This window comes from Schistocerca americana, chromosome 2 (genome assembly GCF_021461395.2).
Source record: "Schistocerca americana isolate TAMUIC-IGC-003095 chromosome 2, iqSchAmer2.1, whole genome shotgun sequence".
Taxonomy (NCBI): Eukaryota; Metazoa; Arthropoda; class Insecta; order Orthoptera; family Acrididae; genus Schistocerca; species Schistocerca americana.
In genome coordinates this window covers 770,871,670-770,893,464 of record NC_060120.1, presented here as the reverse complement: position 1 = coordinate 770,893,464, position 21,795 = coordinate 770,871,670, and the positions used below count along the sequence as shown (strand labels likewise).

At 43.7% G+C, this 21,795-nt stretch overlaps 1 protein-coding gene across 1 annotated transcript in view; it reads right to left on the bottom strand.

Annotated features, from left to right (window-relative positions):
• Positions 1-21,795, bottom strand: part of LOC124594772 (Y+L amino acid transporter 2) — a 337,307-nt gene that overhangs the window by 232,752 nt on the left and 82,760 nt on the right. The window lies entirely within an intron of this gene.

Sequence of the window (21,795 nt, the reverse complement as noted above, 5' to 3'; positions counted from 1 at the left end):
TTCGAGTCAGATACAGACGACGACTGCCACTGGAGAGCGCTTCAGCCGCCAATAATGACGAGGAGCACGTTCCTTGTGATGCAGTCAGCTTGTTTCTTATGCGTGCGCCGACCACAGTGTTAACTACGTCTAGCGTGCTTAACGGTAAGAAACACGCCCCATGTGAGGAAGACTTTACAATTGTCTGAGGGCAGCATCACCTCTCACATTCCTTCCCCTCCCCCCTTTGCGAAAAAAAGTAATGTGTGCAAGGTGGAAGAAATGAGATGGTTGAAGTAAGATCTTTCCTGAAGGTGCCCGTGCTATGTAGACGGTGTAGAAGGTAAAACATTCCAGTCTGTGTGCGGGCGTGCGGAGGGAACGTGTCTATTGCGGAGGGCAGGGGTCTCGACAGGCGCAGGCAGACATCGCGTTACGTACGGCCCATTGACGCGGTATGGCGCGCCGCATCGTACGCTGAGGTTGCCTGCCTCTCTGCCCACCACCGAATCAATACCTGCTGTCAGCGATACGGCTTTCTCAATGGAGATAAATAGGGCAATTTCCCTGCCCTACGTGTTCCGACGACAAATTTTTTTACAGTACAAAATGGTTCAAATGGCTCTGAGCACTATGGGACTTAACTTCAGTGGTCATCAGTCCCCTAGAACTTAGAACTACTTAAACCTAACTAACCTAAGGACATCACACACATCCATGCCCGAGGCAGGATTCGAACCTGCGACCGTAGCAGTCCCGCGGTTCCGGACTGCGCGCCTAGAACCACTAGACCACCGCGGCCGGCTCTTTTTACAGTACACATCTTGATATGTGCACGAACTGTTATTCCTCATGTGTCAAAGTTCTCAAGTTCAACGAGCGCGTCAGAAATTTTCTTTGTGAAGTCACATAAAAATGCGAAGCTGTGCAATTCACGAAATGCGAAAACGTACTAGCTTCTGACCGCAGGGTTAATGAGGCACGTGGGTATGGGACAGATCACTGGGAGCTTAGCACAATATGAGCAACAGCCTTCACTGAACAATAATCAGTAGTTTAAAACGTGGCTGTAGATACATTTTAAGTTGTATCTGCCTAGTGAATCCAACATTAGGTGCAGGATATGAAGGCAACGTGTACCGTACTTTACTTGACTAAAATGTTCTACTTAATAAATGAGCTCAGTGCTAGTGACAGATTATTTTACCAATAATGACTGTTATTGGTCAGTTTGAAAGTATTTATGTTATTTTTTTAGAACAGTGGTCGAACACTATAAGCAATAACGCGTGTTTTTGCGAGACCAGCTTTTAGTATGACGCCGGCCGCTGTGGCCGAGCGGTTCTAGGCGCTTCAGTCTGAAACCGCGCGACCGCTACGGCCGCGGGTTCGAATCCTGCCTCGGGAATGGATGTGTGTGATGTCCTTAGGTTAGTTAGGTTTAAGTAGTTCTAAGTTCTAGGGGACTGATGACCTCAGCTGTCAGTCCCACAGTGCTCAGAACCATTTGAACCCATTTTTTTAGTATGACAACCATAAATCACTCCCCATACATCACTCGCCAAGGCAGCCGTCAAGCCGTCCGCCAACTTTCCTTCTTCGATAACAGCAGAATCTCCGAACTTAACAGTTGCCTTTGCACTAGGCAGAGCAATTAAAGCCGAATCCGCTACTTTGTCTGCTGTATACAGTATGCCCTGCAGCGTAGTGTTGCGTGAAATGTCAGTGGGTCCACCCTGCGGTCAATGTGTTTGAAGATGTATGTTTCTTGGGAACAGATGGAAACAGCGTTAGGTCGTTTTATAGAGCGCCTTGAGGGCTGGGACAGACTCTGAGCACTATGGGACTTACCTTCTGAAGTCATCAGTTCAAATGGTTCAAATGGCTCTGAGCACTATGGGACTTAACATCTGAGGTCATCAGTCCCCTAGAACTTAGAACTACTTAAACCTAACTAACCTAAGGACATCACACACATCCATGCCCGAGGCAGGATTCGAACCTGCGACCGTAGCGGTCGCGCGGTTCCAGACTGAAGCGCCTAGAAGCGCTCGGCCACCAGCGGCCGACGAGGCCATCAGTCCCCTAGAACTTAGAACTACTTAAACCTAACTAACCTAAGGACAACACACCCATCCATGCCCGAGGCAGGATTCGAACCTGCGACCGTAGCGATCGAGCGGTTCCAGACTGAAGCGCCTAGAACAACTCTGCCACACCGGCAGGCGCGCCTTGAGGCATACTATTGTTACGCACCAAGATAGTACAGGAATAGAAGAGTAAAAATTTTCCGAGTACACACAGCCGAGCACTGCTTCAGCATAGGAATGTGTCCATACAAGCCAACAACAACGCATACACGGTTAGTCACCATGAGAGTGACATTAATATATTACGTGAGAGAGAGACAGAGAGAGAGAGAGAGAGAGAGAGAGAGAGAGAGAGAGAGAGAGAGAGAGAACGAGCTCAGCGGAAAAGAGTAACACAAGAGCACATCGAACTTTCTTGATTGCTCTCAAATGGCTCAAATGGCTCTGAGCACTATGGGACTCAACTTCTGAGGTCATTAGTCCCCTAGAACTTAGAACTAGTTAAACCTAACTAACCTAAGGACATCACAAACATCCATGCCCGAGGCAGGATTCGAACCTGCGACCGTAGCGGTCTTGCGGTTCCAGACTGCAGCGCCTTTAACCGCACGGCCACTTCGGCCGGCGATTGCTCTCATAGGACGTAAAAACGCGTTAGGGGTGTTGAGGAGCTGTTACGGTACTGAAACAAACCCGTTGAGCAAACATAGCAGAACTAGAGACTGCAGACCACTTGGACTGATTCATTGATTATAAAAGGCGTCACATAGCAAAGCCTCTCCTTAGTTAAATAAATACCCCCAACAAGCCAACCTATAGGCAGTCGATCAGTAGCATCGATGGTGTCCAGGTAGTTTGCACTAAATTCTCTTATTATCGTATTGTAACATCTTGTTTAAGATTGTTCCAGTATTGTGACATTATGCCAATTACACTCTTACTGCCTGTATAATGACAGTAGTTCCATAACCTTGGGAACTGATGCTTGGATCCAGGGCTGAAGCTCCCACTGATGAGTAGTCCATTGGTCTACCAACACCGCGTTCCAAATCAGGGCAAGAGCTGCTCTGATACTTCGACATCGTACAGACCAGAGGGCATGTCTAACTGGCGGACCAGGATCAGCATATATCATGACATCACTGCATCCAACACCATGGTTCATTTGATGGGACAATGCGGGCAGTGTCCAAAGAGGAAGCATATCAGGACGGTGTGTTGATGAATTACACACCCACCGCGGTCACGGCTTCTTCACAGAGGATCTGCCGCATGGGAAGCGCCTATGGGTAGGTATGCGGGCAACCCGCCAGACCATTAGTTGCCGACCTATGACTGTCTAGCTTGGCAGCCTTCAGTCTGATGACAGCAGATTCCACTAAAGCCTATGCAGCAACCAGCTGCCGCTGAGGTCACAACTACGAGATGTATATTGAACAATAAAATGGGTAATACCTAATCTTTTACTTGCATCTAACGATATCCCACCAGACTGCAGGCCACAATTCTGACAAAACAGTAGGAGTTTTCAGCCTGGGGGTGGGCAGCTCCTACATTGTGAAATGTGGAGTGGAAGGTAATTGCCGGTAAATTTGAAGTAATAATACAGAAATGCAGTCTTTCTTGGCGAATTTCATTCATGAGATCTTCTCGTGTTATCGGCTGATCCAAGGCGTGGTGTTGTCGCGACGTTACGACGAGTTTTCTACGCCTCATCTTCTAGAAAAGTGTCGGGTTTGTGTCCAGTTCATTCCATTCTAGCTGACGGAACACGGACTACTCAGCTGAGGAACGAATGTGTGGGCCAAACGCATCTCTCCAAACAAGATGCTGTGACCGGTGATGGGAGGATCCCTTGGCAGAGTGGAGAGTGGACTGGGCATTGAGTCCTGGTGCTGAATGTCTGTTCTGTCTACTGCCTCTGCCTAATGAATGTTCAATTATTTTTCATAATGCTAAATCCTATGAGGAGCTCAGCTGGAAACCGCTGATTTGTTTGACATGATAGTCATTTGATTACCAAATGGCAGAACCCATTGGCACGGCACAGCACCTTTATCTGTTCAAAACCAAACATATGCCCTTTGTTGATGCTCTGCTCGACCACCGCAGACTTGTCAGATTGGCAGAGGTGGACAGCCCTGCGAGATATATAGCTAAGTTAATGCTTTCCCCATTATCCTGGGAATCCTGGCTGTGAACGGCGCTATACCTTACACAGGCAGTACTGTCCACGGACAGCCAAAATTGCCAAGATAATGGAGAAGAACAACATAGAAAGCATTTTCCTTTCAACTGTTAAAATCGAAAATATGCTTGGGTGACTCACAGACCAGCTAGGGCTTCGGCCACCTGGCGTCTACAGCATCAGCTGCGAGCGTGCATCCAGTACATCGGCCAGACGCACCATTGCATCTTGCAACACTGTTCAGAACGTGTAACGACCATTCTTCTCAGCCAAACTGGTACGTCTGCAGCAGCAGGGCCCACCACCAGCGAAGGGCTTGTGTATGTTTTTGAATAGACTTAGATGCTGAGGCGCTCAGCGGCTTCTGTCATTAGGTCATCAAAGAGACAGTGGTGTGGAACTGTCTGATGTGAAAGCTATGATGCAGAGGGTGAAATTGACAGGCAGCACCAGGACTCGACGCCCAGATCACCTCTCCGCCCCCTTCACCACTCCACCAGCAGCGGCTGCTGCTACCTCTCTTCTGGAAGCAGTCGACTGGACCAAGCGTTGGGCCCTCGGCAGAGCGGTCTCGGTCCATCGGCTATAAACCAACTGGAAATGAGCTTGACACTTCGCCGAAGATGACGAACAGGAAACTAGTCGAAACGCAGCTACAACTAGGCTGATAAACTGAGAAGATTTCATCAATGGAAGTAAGATGTTTTAAATGAGTACGAACAGCTTCCGTCATTGATGTAACATAACGAGAGTTGGCATCTGAACTACCTCTTAATGGTGCTACTAAGATGTGACGTTACTACTGTTCTAAAATTTATTATTTGTTATTGTTAAAACAATTACAACTCAGAAAGTGGCTGAGTAGTTTGTTTATATTGAGCGTTTAAAAATAGTGTTGAGAAAAAACGAAGATTTTGCGTGAAGATTTTCGTTGGATGGTTTTTTTAACAATTTTCATAAAGTGCTTAAACAACAAGAATGCCTCTAATAGCTTGGTTGAACTTTTCCTAATCAACCATCTTCAGAAAGGACTCTTTACAATTGGTTTGCAGAATTTAATCATGGTCGTCGACCTGTCAGCGATGAATTTCATAAAAGTAATTCGAAATCTGTTTTGCTTCTTTTATATATATATATATATATATATATATATATATATATATATATATATATTTTACAGAGACAACGACGGTACTCTATGCAGCATAACTGAAAATCGGGATGTGGCGACTTACCGTGAGATACAGGCGTTCTTAGGCATATATAGGACTGCAGCACACTATTTTGTATGGATCCGTATGGATTTCGCACAATTTTAGTGAAGCTCAAAAACCTTCTCGTCTCACTGGGTGTAAGGAAATGCTTATAAAATTCAACCGTGGAAATACAAAAATCTTACACAGCTTTGTAACAAGAGACGAGACTAAGCATAAAAAAAAACTTTTTGGGTGTTCCAAGATGAAACTAAACCACGGAGCACTTCCAACAAACTGATCGCTTGCTTCTTTATTTACAAATGACATGTCGCCACCATTATCTTATAGAGTCGAAAACCAAGTTAACGCTGGGTACTAGACCACGGTTTGTTTGCCACAGGTCGCGAATAAACGACAACAAAGGAAACCATAATTGCGGTGAAACATATTCAGTACAGACAAAGACATAATTGTGTTCTTCTAGAAAGTGAATCTCTCCCATCTGGATATCTCACGATGGATATTGTGAGGCCATGCGCTGTTGCAACGTTTTGATGTGCTTGATAAAAGGGACAACACCGAGAGCGGCACTACAGTGTCTGATCAGTAGCGAAAGAACTCAGTTCTTTCGTGGCTCTCGAGAGAGAAATTCATCATCATGAATATAGGGGGGCATATTGAATTGGTTTAACCAAATAGTACAGAGCAGGAAAGTATCGCTGCTGCTGTATGTGTATCGAACACTTATTGCAGTGATTCGGGGAAATGTTGACATGTAGCTCAGTTTCCACGTCAAGGAGGGGCTTGGCGTATCTAATCTCGCACCATACGGCCAAATATCGGAAATCCATCACGCATGTCCGTATTATTGCGCTCGAATGCGTTGAAATGTGGCCAGTCTCGTCGTCAGCTACAAGCAAGAAACAATAGCAGAATATCAAAGAAAATGATGACTTTCTATTTTTAAGTACACCCAAAGCTGAATTCTTGTATAACATTATCTTGGGAGCAATAGGGTTCTTGAGCAATTGGTTAGATAGTTCGCATATTCTCCGGTTTTCGAACTGCAGCAGTTACCCGTAATTAAGCTTTCTTTACTAAATATCACGTACCATATGCAAGTGGTTGACAACACTTGGGCATGTTATAATTCTCACAGCATGGTATGATTTCATGATTAGATACAAACTCTGTAAATGTTCACCAAGTGTTCAGTATCGCGTATCCAGAAAAGGATTCATTTTTAAGAATTGTTGAAATAAGATGGTCGTGTTTTGACGCTTCTCAGAGTGTTTAATAAGAACTCCATGTGATGTACTCTACTATTAACAGGCATGTTAAACAATGCCTTGTAAACGTATTAATAATACAGATAACTTCTGCAATATTTGCTTGTAGAAATGTTGAATTAGGCCTTCTAATGAAAGAAAAAGAAAAATTTCTTGTATGTCGGTGTAAGACAAGATAGGATAAAAACAAAAGCATCACACGTATGCTGTACTGCGTGCTCGTATAATCTTAACGAGTGGATGAATAGAAAAGAACGATGCATGCCATTTGGACTGCCGGAGATCTGGCAGGAGCAAATTTTTTCTGTACATTCCCTCTCCTCCCCCCCCCCCCCCACCAATAAAAAAGGGATCTCTATGAAGAAACAATGCAGAGTTGCTTGTTATAATACATACTCTGTGTTTAGCCGTGTGCGTCGTGTTAAAGATTTTCCTATTCCTGAACCAAAACGATGCTGGCAACAATCAGAGCAAAATGCCTCGGACCTTTGGAGGTGACGGAGTCCCACCTCTAAGTGACAAACCAGGGACTCCTAAGATACGACTCGGCAAACAAATGATAATGAGATGGGGAGCTATTGACATCAATGGGGGCTACTCTGCGAAGAAGGTAGAGCTGGCAGAGGCTGCAAGTAAGATGGGGCTGGATGTTTTAGCTGTTAGTGACATTCGGGTAAGGGGTGAGAAAGAAGAGGAAGTGGGAGAATACAAGGTCTACCTGTCAGGAGTCAAAGCAGGAATAGCACAATGGGGTGTAGGGCTTTACATCAGGAAAGAAATGGAACCCAGCGTAGTTGCAATAAGGTATGTAAACGAACGACTGATGTGGATAGATTTAACAGTGTCTAGCAAAAAAATTAGGATTGTGTCAGTATATTCGCATTGTGAAGGGACAGATAAAGATAAGTTGGATAGTTTTTATGATGCACTCAGTGATGTAGTTGTTAAAGGACAAGGACAGTGTTCTGCTCATGGGTCATTTTAATGCCAGGATTGGAAATCGAACAGAAGGGTATGAAAAGGTTATGGGTAAATTTAGAGAGGATATGGAGGCCAACAGGAACGGGAAACAACTCTTGGATTTCTGTGCCAGTATGGGGTTAGTAATCACAAACTCCTTTTTTAAGCATAAGAACATTCACCGGTATACTTGGGAAGGCAGGGGAACCAGATCTGTCATTGACTATATAATAACAGGTCAGGAATTCAGGAAGGCTGTGAGGGACACACGTGTATTCAGGGGATTCTTTGATGACACTGATCATTATTTAATCTGCAGCGAAATTGGTATTGTGAGGCCGAAAGTGCAGGAGGTCAGATCCATATGTAGGAGGATAAGAGTGGAGAAACTTCAGGATAAGGAAATCAGGCACAAGTACATAACAATGATCTCAGAAAGGTACCAGTTAGTTGAATGTAGTCAATTACAGTCATTGGAAACAAATGGACACGGTACAGGGACACAGTACTAGAAGTGGCTAAAGAATGTCTTGGAACAGTAGTGTGTAAAGGTAGAATGAAGCAAACAGCTTGGTGGAATGACACAGTCAAGGCAGCCTGTAAAGGGAAAAAGAAGGCGTACCAAAAATGGCTACATACTATAACTCAGGTAGACAGAGAAAATTATGTTGAAGAAAGAAACAAAGCCAAACAGATAATTGCAGCGTCCAAGAAGAAATCTTGGGAAGACTTTGGAAACAGGTTGGAGACTTTGGGTCAAGCTGCTGGAAAACCATTCTCGAGTGTAATTAGCAGTCTTCGAAAGGGAGGTAAGAAGGAAATGACAAGTATTTTGGACAGGTCAGGAAAACTGCTTGTGAATCCTGTGGATTCCCTGGGCAGATGGAGGGAATATTTTGAAGAGTTGCTCAATGTAAGTGAAAATACTATCAGTAATGTTTCAGATTTCGATGTACAATGGGATAGGAATGAGGATGGAAATAGGATCACATTTGAGGAAGTGGTGAAAATGGCCAATAGATTGCAGTGCAATAAAGCAGCTGGGGTGGATGAAATTAAGTCGGAACTCATCAAATACAGTGGAATGTCAGGTCTTAAATGGCTACACAGGATAATTGAAATGGCCTGGGAGTCGGGACAGGTTCCATCAGACTGGACAAAAAGCAGTAATCACACCAATCTTTAAACATGGAAACAGAAAAGATTGTAACAACTACTGAGGTATCTCTTTAATCAGCGTTGTGGGTAAAATCTTCTCAGGTATTGTTGAAAGGAAAGTGCGAGTATTAGTTGAGGACCAATTGGATGAAAATCAGTGTGGGTTTAGGCCTCTTAGAGGCTTTCAGGACCAGATCTTTAGCTTACGGCAAATAATGGAACAGGGAATTGTATCTATGCTTTATAGATCTAGAAAAGGCATATGACCGGGTTCCTAGGAGGAAGTTATTGTCTGTTCTACAAGATTATGGAATAGGAGGCAAACTTTTGCAAGCAATTAAAGGTCTTTACATGGATAGTCAGGCAGCAGTTAGAGTTGACGGTAAATTGAGTTCATGGTTCAGAGTAGTTTCAGGGGTGAGACAAGGCTGCAACCTGTCTCCACTGTTGTTCATATTATTTATGGATCATATGTTGAAAACAATAGACTGGCTGGGTGAGATTAAGATGTGTGAACAGAAAATAAGCAGTCTTGCATATGCGGATGACTTAGTTGTGATGGCAGATTCGATTGAAAGTTTGCAAAGTAATATTTCAGAGCTAGATCAGAAATGTAAGGACTATGGTATGAAGATTAGCATCTCCAAAACGAAAGTAATGTCAGTGGGAAAGAGATATAAACGGATTGAGTGCCAAATAGGAGGAACAAAGTTAGAACAGGTGGACAGTTTCAAGTACTTAGGATGCATATTCTCACAGGATGGCAACATAGTGAAAGAACTGGAAGCGAGGCGTAGCAAAGATAATGCAGTGAGCGCTCAGCTACGATCTACTCTCTTCTGCAAGAAGGAAGTCAGTACCAAGACTAAGTTATCTGTGCACCGTTCAATCTTTCGACCAACTTTGTTGTATGGGAGCGAAAGCTGGGTGGATTCAGGGTACCTTATCAATAAGGTTGAGGTTACGGATATGAAAGTAGCTAGGATGATTGCAGGTACTAGTAGATGGGAACAATGGCAGGAGGGTGTCCACAATGAGGAAATCAAAGAAAAACTGGGAGTGAACTCTATAGATGTAGCAGTCAGGGCGAACAGGCTTAGATGGTGGGGTCATGTTACACGCATGGGAGAAGCAAGGTTACCCAAGAGACTCATGGGTTCAGCAATAGAGGGTAGGAGGAGTCGGGGTAGACCAAGGAGAAGGTACCTGGATTCGGTTAAGAATGATTTTGAAGTAATATGCTTAACACCAGAAGAAGCACCAATGTTAGCACGGAATAGGGGATCATGGAGGGATTTTATAAAGGGGACTATGCTCCAGACTGAACGCTGAAAGGCATAATCAGTCTTAAATGATTATGATGATGAGCCAAAACGATTGTGAGCTGCAATGAATCCCCGGCTGTAGATGAAAAGCCATCCAGTTCGAGAAATGTCTGCTCTTGTAACAAATCCTCCTCGATACACAAGATCACACAAGGAACGGTCAGTGACGTCTGCAGCGATCTAGAATTTCCTCGAAATGAAACCATACTATTGGCATCAGTTTTAAAATATCTACTGTGTACGAGTCTGTGAAAGCAAATACGTTCCACAATATGAATAAAGAATCGGAGTATTTCTTTTGAACATAACTTCATACTCAGCAAAGACACAGATGCTGCGATGAGTGCAGTGAATTTGACATTCAGTCCAGATCAGCTGTGACTACTCACTGGCGTTTCGAAGACTAGTGCAACAGCATTACTTTTACACAATGGTTAAAAGTTCTTTCTACGCCTGCTATCAACAAAAACAAGAAATGTATTCAAATATGGGAATGCTGGATTCTAAGAGCTCCCAGACGAAGACCTAATGGAAAATGGGTTGATCAACTTAGAATGTTCTGGCAACAGACAGGCATTAATCACAAGTATTCTATTCAGTGGACGTAAGTAAGTTAGTTTGTTTTTGTGGGTCATCTGACTTCTGACTGGTTTGATACCGACCTCTTTCTCTCAGAGCAGTGATGTCTTTAACAAGTCCCATCATCTTGTTACTTCTTCTGTGTTCTCCATATATTCCTCTTCAAGCTGATTCTGTGGAGAGGTACCTCATTTATCAGCCCACCTAACTTTTAACATAATTCTACAGCACCACACTCATGCGCCTCAGTTCTCATCCTTTCCAGTTTAATCACCGCTGTCGAAGTGCGAGTGTGACAAGAAACTGATTTCTAACTACTGAGAGGCTAACATTCAAGTCTAGAAAGAAAAATGGAAACAATCTGTGGCACAATTTATGGGGTATTAGGGATCGCGCCTCGTGTAAGGTAGCAAGGGGTGCTGTATCGGTAGCGTTCAACTAATTTCAAAACGAAAACTTACCCGCTGGATAATGATAGAGCCGCACGGGGTGGCAAAACCTGAGAAGCGATCTGTGCCTGTAAAAAGTATGATGAGGATAGCATGTGGGTATCTTTAATCTTTATACGCTAAACCATTATAATCCTTATGGTTATCGACGCAACACAGGGTTTCTGATATCTTCCCAATATCATCGTCTGCGCCAAGCATTATCACTCCCAAGATCTTAACATTAGGCTACTTAGCCATTTGAAAAGCGTCTCAAATTTTCCAGAGTCAAATATCCGTACTGGGTGTGACGTGTTCCCGTGGAATATCTCGTTGAACCCGGTGGAATCTGACGGAAGTGGGCGAAGAGGCTTCTTCCTGTCGATCACAACCACAGTGCGATAGCTGGCCGTTCCGGTGAATGAAGATCTTTCAGAACAAGGGACGAGGGGAAAACCGAGGAAAAACACGCACACACAGAAGAATATCCTTAGTGCAGCATCCGACCAATGTTATGAGCAAAAATTATTTCTACTAACAACGCACACAAAAAAACTCAATCATAATCATCAAAAATAAGCAGTAAATTTAGGCTCATGGCAGAAGACAAAAATATACAGATAAACATAAAGCACAACGAAATCACGAATCATGACTAAAGAGAATTGTAAGATCACAGAAATTGATTACGTGTGTTTGCCCACTTACTTTTGTCTCTGGTACCCTCAATGCGGTTGTTGGATCTGCTTCTTCCAGCGAAATTAAAGTCCTCATTCGCGGACGACCTCTTGCGCGTCTACCAGTTGGATGATGTACGAACACTTTGTTAGGGAAAGTACACTCTGCTCAGAGATCATGTCCTGCACACTGCAGTCTTCTTCTTGCAACCACTCTCTCAATATTAGCTTTCTTAATCTGCCGACACAGATCTCCATTGATCCTTCTTTCCCATCTTCTGTATTGTATACCGGACCATAAATTTTCCTCTCAAGTGCACTGATGCGTTCTTCCATTGTCTGTGTACTTGCCCATGTCTCACAACCATACAATATAACCGGTCGCACTAGACATATGAACAGTCGTATCTTCCTTTCCTAGGATGCAATGCTTGACGTGTATAAGTGGTTTATACTGCAGTGCACCCGTTTCGCATTTATTAGCCCTTTGTCGAAATTCCGCAAATACTTGAATGTTTCGACTCTTTCAAAATTGTGACCGCCTATGCTGATGGCGTCCGTATCATCTCATCGTTGACCATTAACTCTAGTTTCTCGCTTCTAGCATTAATCGAGATGTATCTCCTGTCATTTCATTCAGAGTTTCGCCCACTATCACCACATCACGTCCAAATGCAAAGATCGTCTCATTTCCAACCATTACCCTATTACGGTCAACTGCACGTCTCACCTTTACCAATGCAATGCTGATCAGAACTGGGACAGAGGATCGCCCTTTCTCAGCCCATTCGTAATTGTGAAGAGTGTCGACATCTGATTTGTAAAGCGTACTCGGTAACGATCCGTTGTAACAAGTTGCGGTCAGTCCAACGTACAACTCAAATACGAGAACATCATCAGGTTACCTTCCATTTGGAAAGCGGATGCACTCAGCGACTGTTATAGTGACTTGTAAATTTTAGATTGCAGCAATCAGTCGTCCTTTTTTAAATTGTATTATGCAGATCTAGATTTCGGCTAGTAGCTAGCCATTCTCAATGCACTATTATTTTCGCTCAAAGCATATAAGCCCCTGCTGATCGGGCTTCACTCACAGTTCATTGAGTTTTCAATGAACTGTGGGTGAAGCCCTGTCAACAGGGACTTAGATGCTTTGCGAGAATAATAGTGCATTGAGAATGGCTAGCTTCTAGCCGAAATCTAGATCTGCATAATAAAATTTAAAAAAGGACGACTGATTGCTGCAATCTAAAATTTACGAAGCAAAATAATACTTACGATGATTACGATTATTCGTTCTATTATGATGTGGTCGATCGGCTTTACAAAGTATTTTTTTTCTACTTTCAAAAATTTTGTCATTACCTATTAGTCGACCACAATATTACTGTACATGGGTGTAGCTGCACTTCAGTCGGTACATCGCGTGTCAGCTGGTAATCTGGATTGATACAATATGCACAACTGACCTGAAAGCAATGACGGTGCGATGCGCTTTTCTTGGTCACCGTTGTACTTCTTTGCTGTAACGTCACCGCGTGTATCCGATAACGACCAAGTGCAATAATATCGTGGTTGAGTATTATAATAGCAGCAAGAATTTCACAGAATTTCACAGCATGCATTCTCAAATATCTGTTTAAAGTCTGTAACAATAACAAACGCTTTTGTTTTGATAACCAATACATCTGTTTAATTAATTTGCATACGATGGGTTTCGGAAGAAATTCCCGTTGTAAAGAGAATTTTTAATTTATCACCACAATTAAAAACGAAGCAATAATATTCATCATACAACTGTTACCTGAATTAGCCCTTTTCTGGGGGTGTTTTGGTTTTCTTCGTGAGTAAAACAAAACAGGATTAATATTGCGTAGGAAAAAGCAAGCACGCAGTCGTTATATCAGAAAGTAATGTTTGTAACATTGCGAAAAAACTATTTCCTGCACTAGGAATGCGACAACTATGCTGCAAACAATATGATATGTCTAGTTTCTCTGTGTTTCTCTTTTTGGCGTACGTAAGTGAATGGTGTGAGGTAATTTACACGTGTTACTTTCTACACAACAGGACACTCAAATTTTTGTAAGTAAAATTATTTCACATTTCCCAACATCTATACAAACTGAATATCAGAAGTGGTAAATGTCTGAGTGTTTACATTACAGTAAAGATTATAGAATGATTCACGTGCTCACACAAAGCAAGAATCGTATTTAAGTTGTCGTAATGTAATAAAAACAAACTAAAAACACGAAGTCAAGCGAGATATCGACAGTACGGTCTAACACGAAATACATGTGGAAAGTACTAACAGCATTCTGAAATAGATGATTTGTTAAGCTATGTAAATGATTACGTAACGTCCAAATGTCTGCAGACACCCCGTAAGACAGACGCTTAAGTGTTAGCCAACAACTACAACGAATAAAATATTATATATTCTCCAGTTTGAACTCTACATCTCATGTTCCACCAATACAGTATAAAACGACCACAACATGTTACACGTCGGCACTAAGGGTACTGCATATCCCACGCGTACTCGCAGCAGAGAGTGTTAACTTCTTAAGTGCATTGGTAAGGTCTCTAAACCTTAACGCTCCGCCTTCCCCACACTCCTATATTACACTCCCCTATCAAGTCATATAGCATCAATACCTGGTTGACCAGTACGCAATGTCACTACAAAGACTGTGAAAGCTCTCAATCCTCCACCCCCCCCCCCCTCCCCATTTACTGTCATTCAGTTACCATTACATTGCATGGAGTCGTTCATAGGAAATAAACCTGACAGCTTGGCGGGCAGTCTAATTTCAATTTTCATTTTTGCAGTGCAGTGTTGACCTTCTACTAGGACGTGCTGAAGAGAAATGCCTCATGTTAATGCTTTTTAAATAAAACGAACGTTATTAACATTCTAGATCTTTATTCTTCATTTATACAGACTTATTTCTCGACATAGCCACCCTGGCGACGAACACATTTCTCCCAAAGAGCGTCCAATCTGTTGATACCATCACCGTAGAATGTTTGTTGACGGAACCGGCAGGTCACTCCTCCCTGCACCACTTCATCACTATCAAAGTGAAGTCCTCGAAGGTGTTCTTTAAGTTTTGGAAACAGATGAAAATTCGACGTTGGCAAGTTGGGACTATATGGAAGATGAACGGTGACAGTGCACCCAAGCCGTCGCGTTGTTGTAGGTGTCGCAGCGCTCGTGTGTTGTCTGTCATTGTCATACAGAAGGAGAGGTGCTCCACGCACGGAGGCACGTTTTCTGCGTTTAGAACTCTGTTACAGTACGCAGTTTCTCACGCACCAACATAGTTACGTTACACACTGCCACGTAACACACTACAATTCAAAGTCTCCTAGAGGCAGAGGGCTGAAAATATGTAGACATGAAGACTGAAGACGTAGAATGTTCAAAATGGTTCAAATGGCTCTGAGCACTATGTGATTTAACTTCTGACGTCATCAGTCCCCTAGAACTTAGAACTACTTAAACCTAACTAACCTAAGGACATCACACACATCCATGCCCGAGGCAGGATTCGAACCTGCGACCGTAGTGGTCGCGTGGCTCCAGACTGTAGCGCCTAGAACCGTAGAATGTTAATACTGTTTGTTTTGCTGAACAGTCCACGGGTTTACTGCCGATCCATAGTGTCCAACGGGCACAATATTTCGGCGATCAGACATGTCGCCATCGTCAGTTGCGCTGACGAACTGAGCTCCTGAGGGCGGGCGGCAGTCCCAAGTTCCCTTCCCCGCGAGGCGTTCTCTCCGCGGTCCGCGCCCGCGCGTCGGCGGTCGCTGAGAGGCTGGCGTCGGTGTCACTGCTTCGTCCGCCCTGGTCGCTCGTTCTTTGCTGAGCGTCTTTTTAATTAGACTCAGTGCTGGTTCCCATGCCTTGCTGAGGTTATAGCCGCAATCTCTGTTGAAATCGAACGAGCGACCAGGGCGGACGAGGCAGTGACACCGACGCCAGCCTCTCAGCGACCGCCGACGCGCGGGCGCGGACCGCGGAGAGAACGCCTCGCGGGGAAGGGAACTTAGGACTGCCGCCCGCCCTCAGGAGCTCAGTTCGTCAGCGCAACTGACGATGGCGACATGTCTGATCGCCGAAATATTGTGCCCGTTGGACACTATGGACCGGCAGTACACCCTTGGACTGTTCGAACAAGAAATACGCCGGGAGAAGTTGAAGAATCACAACGTTTGTTTTATTTTAAAAGTTTTAGTTCTCACATAAAAACTCTGAGGCACTGATTTTCAGCACGCCCTCATAGAATTAGACGTTTGGTTATTTGGAAGTATTTGTATCTTTGTAGTCGTTAGAAAGTATTTTAAAGAATAGTATGTTGTTGGGAACTGGTATTACACACATAATTATTTCATAAAATAAAAACAGCGACCAATTCTAATTATCTATGCTATTTTAGGTAACATAAGCGCTTCGAACTTAACTGGTTTTACAACTGGTTGCTTGTAGCAAGACTGCAGTCAGTAATAACATACGTAGCAGAGTTCCTGTAGAACTTTGAGAGCAGATTAGAGGTACTGGTAAATCGGAAGCATAGACTAAGGCTGTAACTGTCATCACACAGTTCTGTTGTCCGCCAATAGCTTAAACGTTGCAGATTCAATAGTACGCCGGCCGCAGTGGCCGAGCGGTTCTAGGCGCTACATCTGGAACCGCGCGACCGCTACGGTCGCAGGTTCGAATCCTGCCTCGGGCATGAATGTGTGTGATGTCCTTAGGTTAGTTAGGTTTAAGTAGTTCTAAATTCTAGGGGACTGATGACCTCAGAAGTTAAGTCCCAAAGTGCTCAGTACCATTTGAACCATTTTTTTTCAATAATACTGCTGTGGTCTGGTGGTGTGACCTTCAGTCTGAAAACCAGTTTGATGGAGCTCTCCGAACTAGTTTGTACTGTTCAAGCCTCTTCACCACACAATTCCTGACCACTGACCCAGACGTCTCCAGTTCGACTTCAGGAGGTGGTGTCAGATTTTTCGGCGTGGAAGGTTCGCAACAAGATCCCCTCAATTTGAAGATGCTTTTTCGGAAACTGCTTGAGTATAATACGTCAACCCACCCCTTTCCGAGCACAATAAATATTCCCACAGAAATTGAGTGAAATGCGTACATGACGTGCAAAGTTCAATGTTTGACCCGTGGGGTGAGAGAGGGAGAGGGGGAGGGGGAGGGGGAGAGGGAATTGTGTATTCATTTCACTAGTGAATTTCGTGCACTTGAAACACATTTAAGTATAATTCATTGAAGATATCATGTCAACGTACTCTTCTTTCCCTTTCTGTGAAGCGCGCAACGATGTAGATACAGACTACTGACTAATCGGCAATTTTGCTTTCACAATAGGAGTATCTGCGAAAGCGTGCTGAAAAGTAATGCCTTCAAATTTTTTTATGTTAGTATTCTTAAAGCTTTTTAAATAAAAGAGACTTTATTAACATTCTACAACTTTATTTTCCGTGTCTACATATGAGTGGCCTGGCATTGTGTTGAAGGACAACGTGCCCCATTTGTGGACGAACTCTGAATTAGAAACTCGATGACAGCACGCTGTTTCCCGAACACCGACAGAGTTACATCAAACACTCACATGTTACATGCTTCAATTCGGAGCCCTTTGGCGGCAGAGGGTTGGAACTTGCATTAGCGAAGCGAGAAAGTCGACCAAGTAATATGCATGACATCTAATATTCCAACCGATATTGAGAACAGGATAAAAAATTCGGATGCATTATGTTTCAGCACGTCCTCGTACCTAGTGAACAGTTTTGTTGCAGATGGAGCTTCATGGCACACAATTGTGTAAAGTTTCTTGCGCCTCGCTTTCTCCGAGTACAGCGAGTGATCCTCCGCCGGGACGAGTTAAGCTCCTTCGCGGGCTGTCGAGTCTGCCGGCTCCCCCCCACTACAGCCTTCCCCTAACTTACTTCCGATTCCGATAGCGCCTTGTGGCAGAGGCCGCGACGGCGCCGTCGCGATGCGGTAACTGACGTCACAACCGCACCTGGTTGCATCAGGCAAGGAAACCGGCACGCCGCTTGTCTGTACGCTTGAAAGTTCCTCAAGGAAGGCAGTGCCCGCCAGAGCTCCTCGTTCATGCAGTTATTTTTTGATAATTTTACTTTGCACATGGGTCCACATCTCGGTACATTTATCGTATGAAAACATTACCGGTTACGGCTGCACAATGTTCGGTTTATTTAATATTTGCCAATTCAGAGTTCAGAGTTTTTACTCATTATCAGGCAAAATTCGATTAAACTCTGTGTGACATGTTCAACACACAAATCAATCCACCAGCCCACCTACAGACACTACCACATCCGTATCAAATAAGAGCAGAATGGAACAATTATCGCGGAGATAATTTATGTTCATGCATGAAATGAAGTGGGATCTTAAATATGTGCTTAAGCTATTCGGAGTAGGGATTAAAATCCACGGAGAAGAAATAAAAACTTTGAGGTTCACCGATGACATTGTAATTCTGTCAGAGACAGCAAAGGACATGGAAGAACAGCTGAACGGAATGGACAGTGTCTTGAAAGGAGGATATAAGATGAACATCAACAAAAGCAAAACGAGGATAATGGAATGTAGTCGAATTAAGTCGAGTGATGCTGCGGGAATTAGATTAGGAAATGAGACACTTACAATAGCAAAGGAGTTTTGCTATTTGGGGAGCAAAATAACTGATGATGGTTGAAGTAGAGAGAATATAAAATGTAGGCTGGCAATGGCAAGGAAAGCGTTTCTGAAGAAGAGAAATTTGTTAACATCGAGTATAGATTTAAGTGTCAGGAAGTCGTTTCTGAAAGTATTTGTATGGAGTGTAGCCATGTATGGAAGTGAAACATGGACGATAAATAGTTTGGACAAGAAGAGAATAGAAGCTTTCGAAATGTAGTGCTACAGAAGAATGCTGAAGATTAGATGGGTAGATCACATAACTAATGAGGCGGTATTGAATAGAATTGGGGAGAAGAGGAGTTTGTGGCACAACTTGACAAGAAGAAGGGATCGGTTGGGAGGATATGCTCTGAGGCATCAAGGGATCACCAATTTAGTATTGGAGGGCAGTGTGGAGGGTAAAAATCATAGAGGAAGACCAAGAGATGAATACACTAAGCAGATTCAGAAGGATGTAGGTTGCAGTAGGTACTGGGAGATGAAGAAGCTTGCACAGGATAGAGTAGCATGGAGAGCTGCATCAAACCAGTCTCAGGACTGAAGACCACAACAACAAGCTATATTGTATGTGGTTCTCTCACGCGTATTGTAATCATCATCTGTTTTTATTTGATAGCGTATATTAAGGCAGTGTTCATAAGTGGTTCCACGTGTGGGCTGGCGAACTGATTTGCAAGCTAAATCTGTCGCGAGATGTTACGGAAATGTTATCTGAATGCTGCCTGATAATGTCTAAAAATTCGAAATTAGGTAATACTAAATAATCTGAAAATGGTACTACCCATAAAGGCCAATGTTTTCATTTGAAAGTTATTTTTATTATTACTACTACTACTTGCTCGCTGCAAGGAATATTTTGTCCGCCGTCTGTGATGCACCGTGAATTCCAGACACAGTCACGATGATCACATTATATACAATTATGGCATTCGGTCACAGTTTGTAGATACAATGTGATTTGAAAGTACAGTAAGAGTAGTAGTAGTAGTACGAAGAATGAAAGTTCTATCAGAGTTTTGCGCAGCCTATTACTACTTAATCTAAGAGATATAACGTACATACACAACATGTAGGCATCTGAAAGATAGAGAAAAAATGGATAGAAAACAGGAAGAGATATGGGTAACTTGATATTGCTGTCGCCATGAAAGAGAACGGGTTGAGGCTGACCTTGGAATACAGAGTCTACAGCCCACAGCTAGTTCCCTACATCCTATTACTGTCTTATTATAATGGGCTCCTGCAAGTGCGCCTCGTGTTTTGGAGATGTAGAGCGTTTGCTCCCCTTCCACAGCCATTCTTATTTCTAACTGTAAGGAATAATGTTCTACATTATAAAGTTACAATTGTGTTTATCGCTGAAGATACTCTTATAACTACTGCTGTTATGTTACTAGTTATCTCACCCGAAGTATTTGACCTGTGGCAGATGTGGGGAAAGCATTTTTTTCTGTCGTTCAGACAGTGTGCTTGTGAGAGTTTTTAGACCTAATCATGAGCTCCATAGCACAATATCGTCACTAACGCTTCAGTTTCACGAGCTGGAGCGCCCTCTTCATTCGCATTCGCTGTGGGGGCCTATTCCATGTTTAGCACATTAGCAGCACCCTGGGAAGTGCGCGGCGGTACCTTTGCCTGCATTCTACTAGCAATCTGTGACTTTGTTGGGTTCTTTTCGAAGTCTCTTACAACTGTGTATACATCATATGTAAACGCAATGCCGCGCAGGGTAGCCACGCGGTCTGAGGCATCTTGTCACGGTCCGCGCGGCTCCCCCCGTCTGAGGTTCGAGTCCTCCCTCGAGCATGGGTGTGTGTCGTCCTTAGAGTTAGTTTAAGTTATATTAAACTTAGGGACCGATGACCTCAGCAGTTTGGTCCCATAAGACCTTACCACAAATTTCCAAAATAAACGTAATGTCCCGTCTAGAGGAGATGAATAGTGTGCAGTGGAAGACAAGATTAGCCTACGACCGCGCACTTGCATATTCTTCTCCACATGAGCTTCAATCGTTCCGGGGGAGTGGGATAAAGATATAGGGCTACCGACACTTTCTCGTATCATATGGATATGGAGTAGGAAGATACTGGGACATAGATACTCACAGTATGCTCCGCCATTCACTGTAATATCCTTTGTGCAGTACAGATGGTGATATATTTTTATCCAGTTCGAATTTGTAGGCCTCTAACGTCTTCGAAGTCAATCGCACATTTAAACATAATCTTCTTTCCAGAGTGGCTTAGCAGAAACAGTGAAAATTTAATAGTACTATAAAATATCCAGCTCCTCTGTACAACTGGTCTATTGGAACCAAAAGATGTTTGGCACCTGTGTCTCCATCATGTCCTGGTGAAGCGTCCATTAGTGTCAACGGACCGCCGTGTTCTATGATGTCAATGACCAACGGGCGCTTGCAGTCAAAGAAAAACATCATCATGACTTTCCTGGAGCTGACGTTCATCGCTCTGGATTTGTTCGGTCTAGTTTAATCCATGTGCTTCCACTGATGGCTCTGACCCTTGCTCTCTGGCTCAAAATGATGATACCAAATTTCATCTCGCACGAGAGTACGGGACAGGAAACGATATTCTTCATCGTGATTTTGTTCCAGGTGCTGCACTGATGTCGACATACTGCTCAACTTCTGCCCCTCCATCAGGCTGTAAGGCACTGTGCACAGATTTTCTGGAACTTCAGTTCCTCTGACATGAGGGCGGAAGCGGTACCGGGACCGATGCCCAGCATGAGCAGAATTTCTTCCACCAACGCAGACATTCGACCATAAATTCCACTTCCTAGCACTCCGCAATACAAAAACTGTACTATACCCTCTTCGCTGTTCCTTCTTCCCGGCCTCCACAGTGAAGTCGGACGAGCACACGAATCGACGACTCGCTGACCTTACGTCGAGCACGTCTAACATAGTGGTGAACGTTTGCGCTGCTCCTTCCCGAGTCTCAATCAAGGGTACTCGCAAGGTGGCAATTATTGAACTACATGAAATAAAATCCTCATTAGGACGTTCAAACTGCACGGTTGGCTGCGGGGCATAATGGGAATTAGCAAGCGCTGCATGGTTTGGTTTAGCGGCGAAGCCCACTTTCATTTGGATGGGTTCGTCAATAAGCAAAACTGACCGACTGTATGTTGTGCAATGTCCAGTCACGGAATAATCAGTGCGATATTCCTT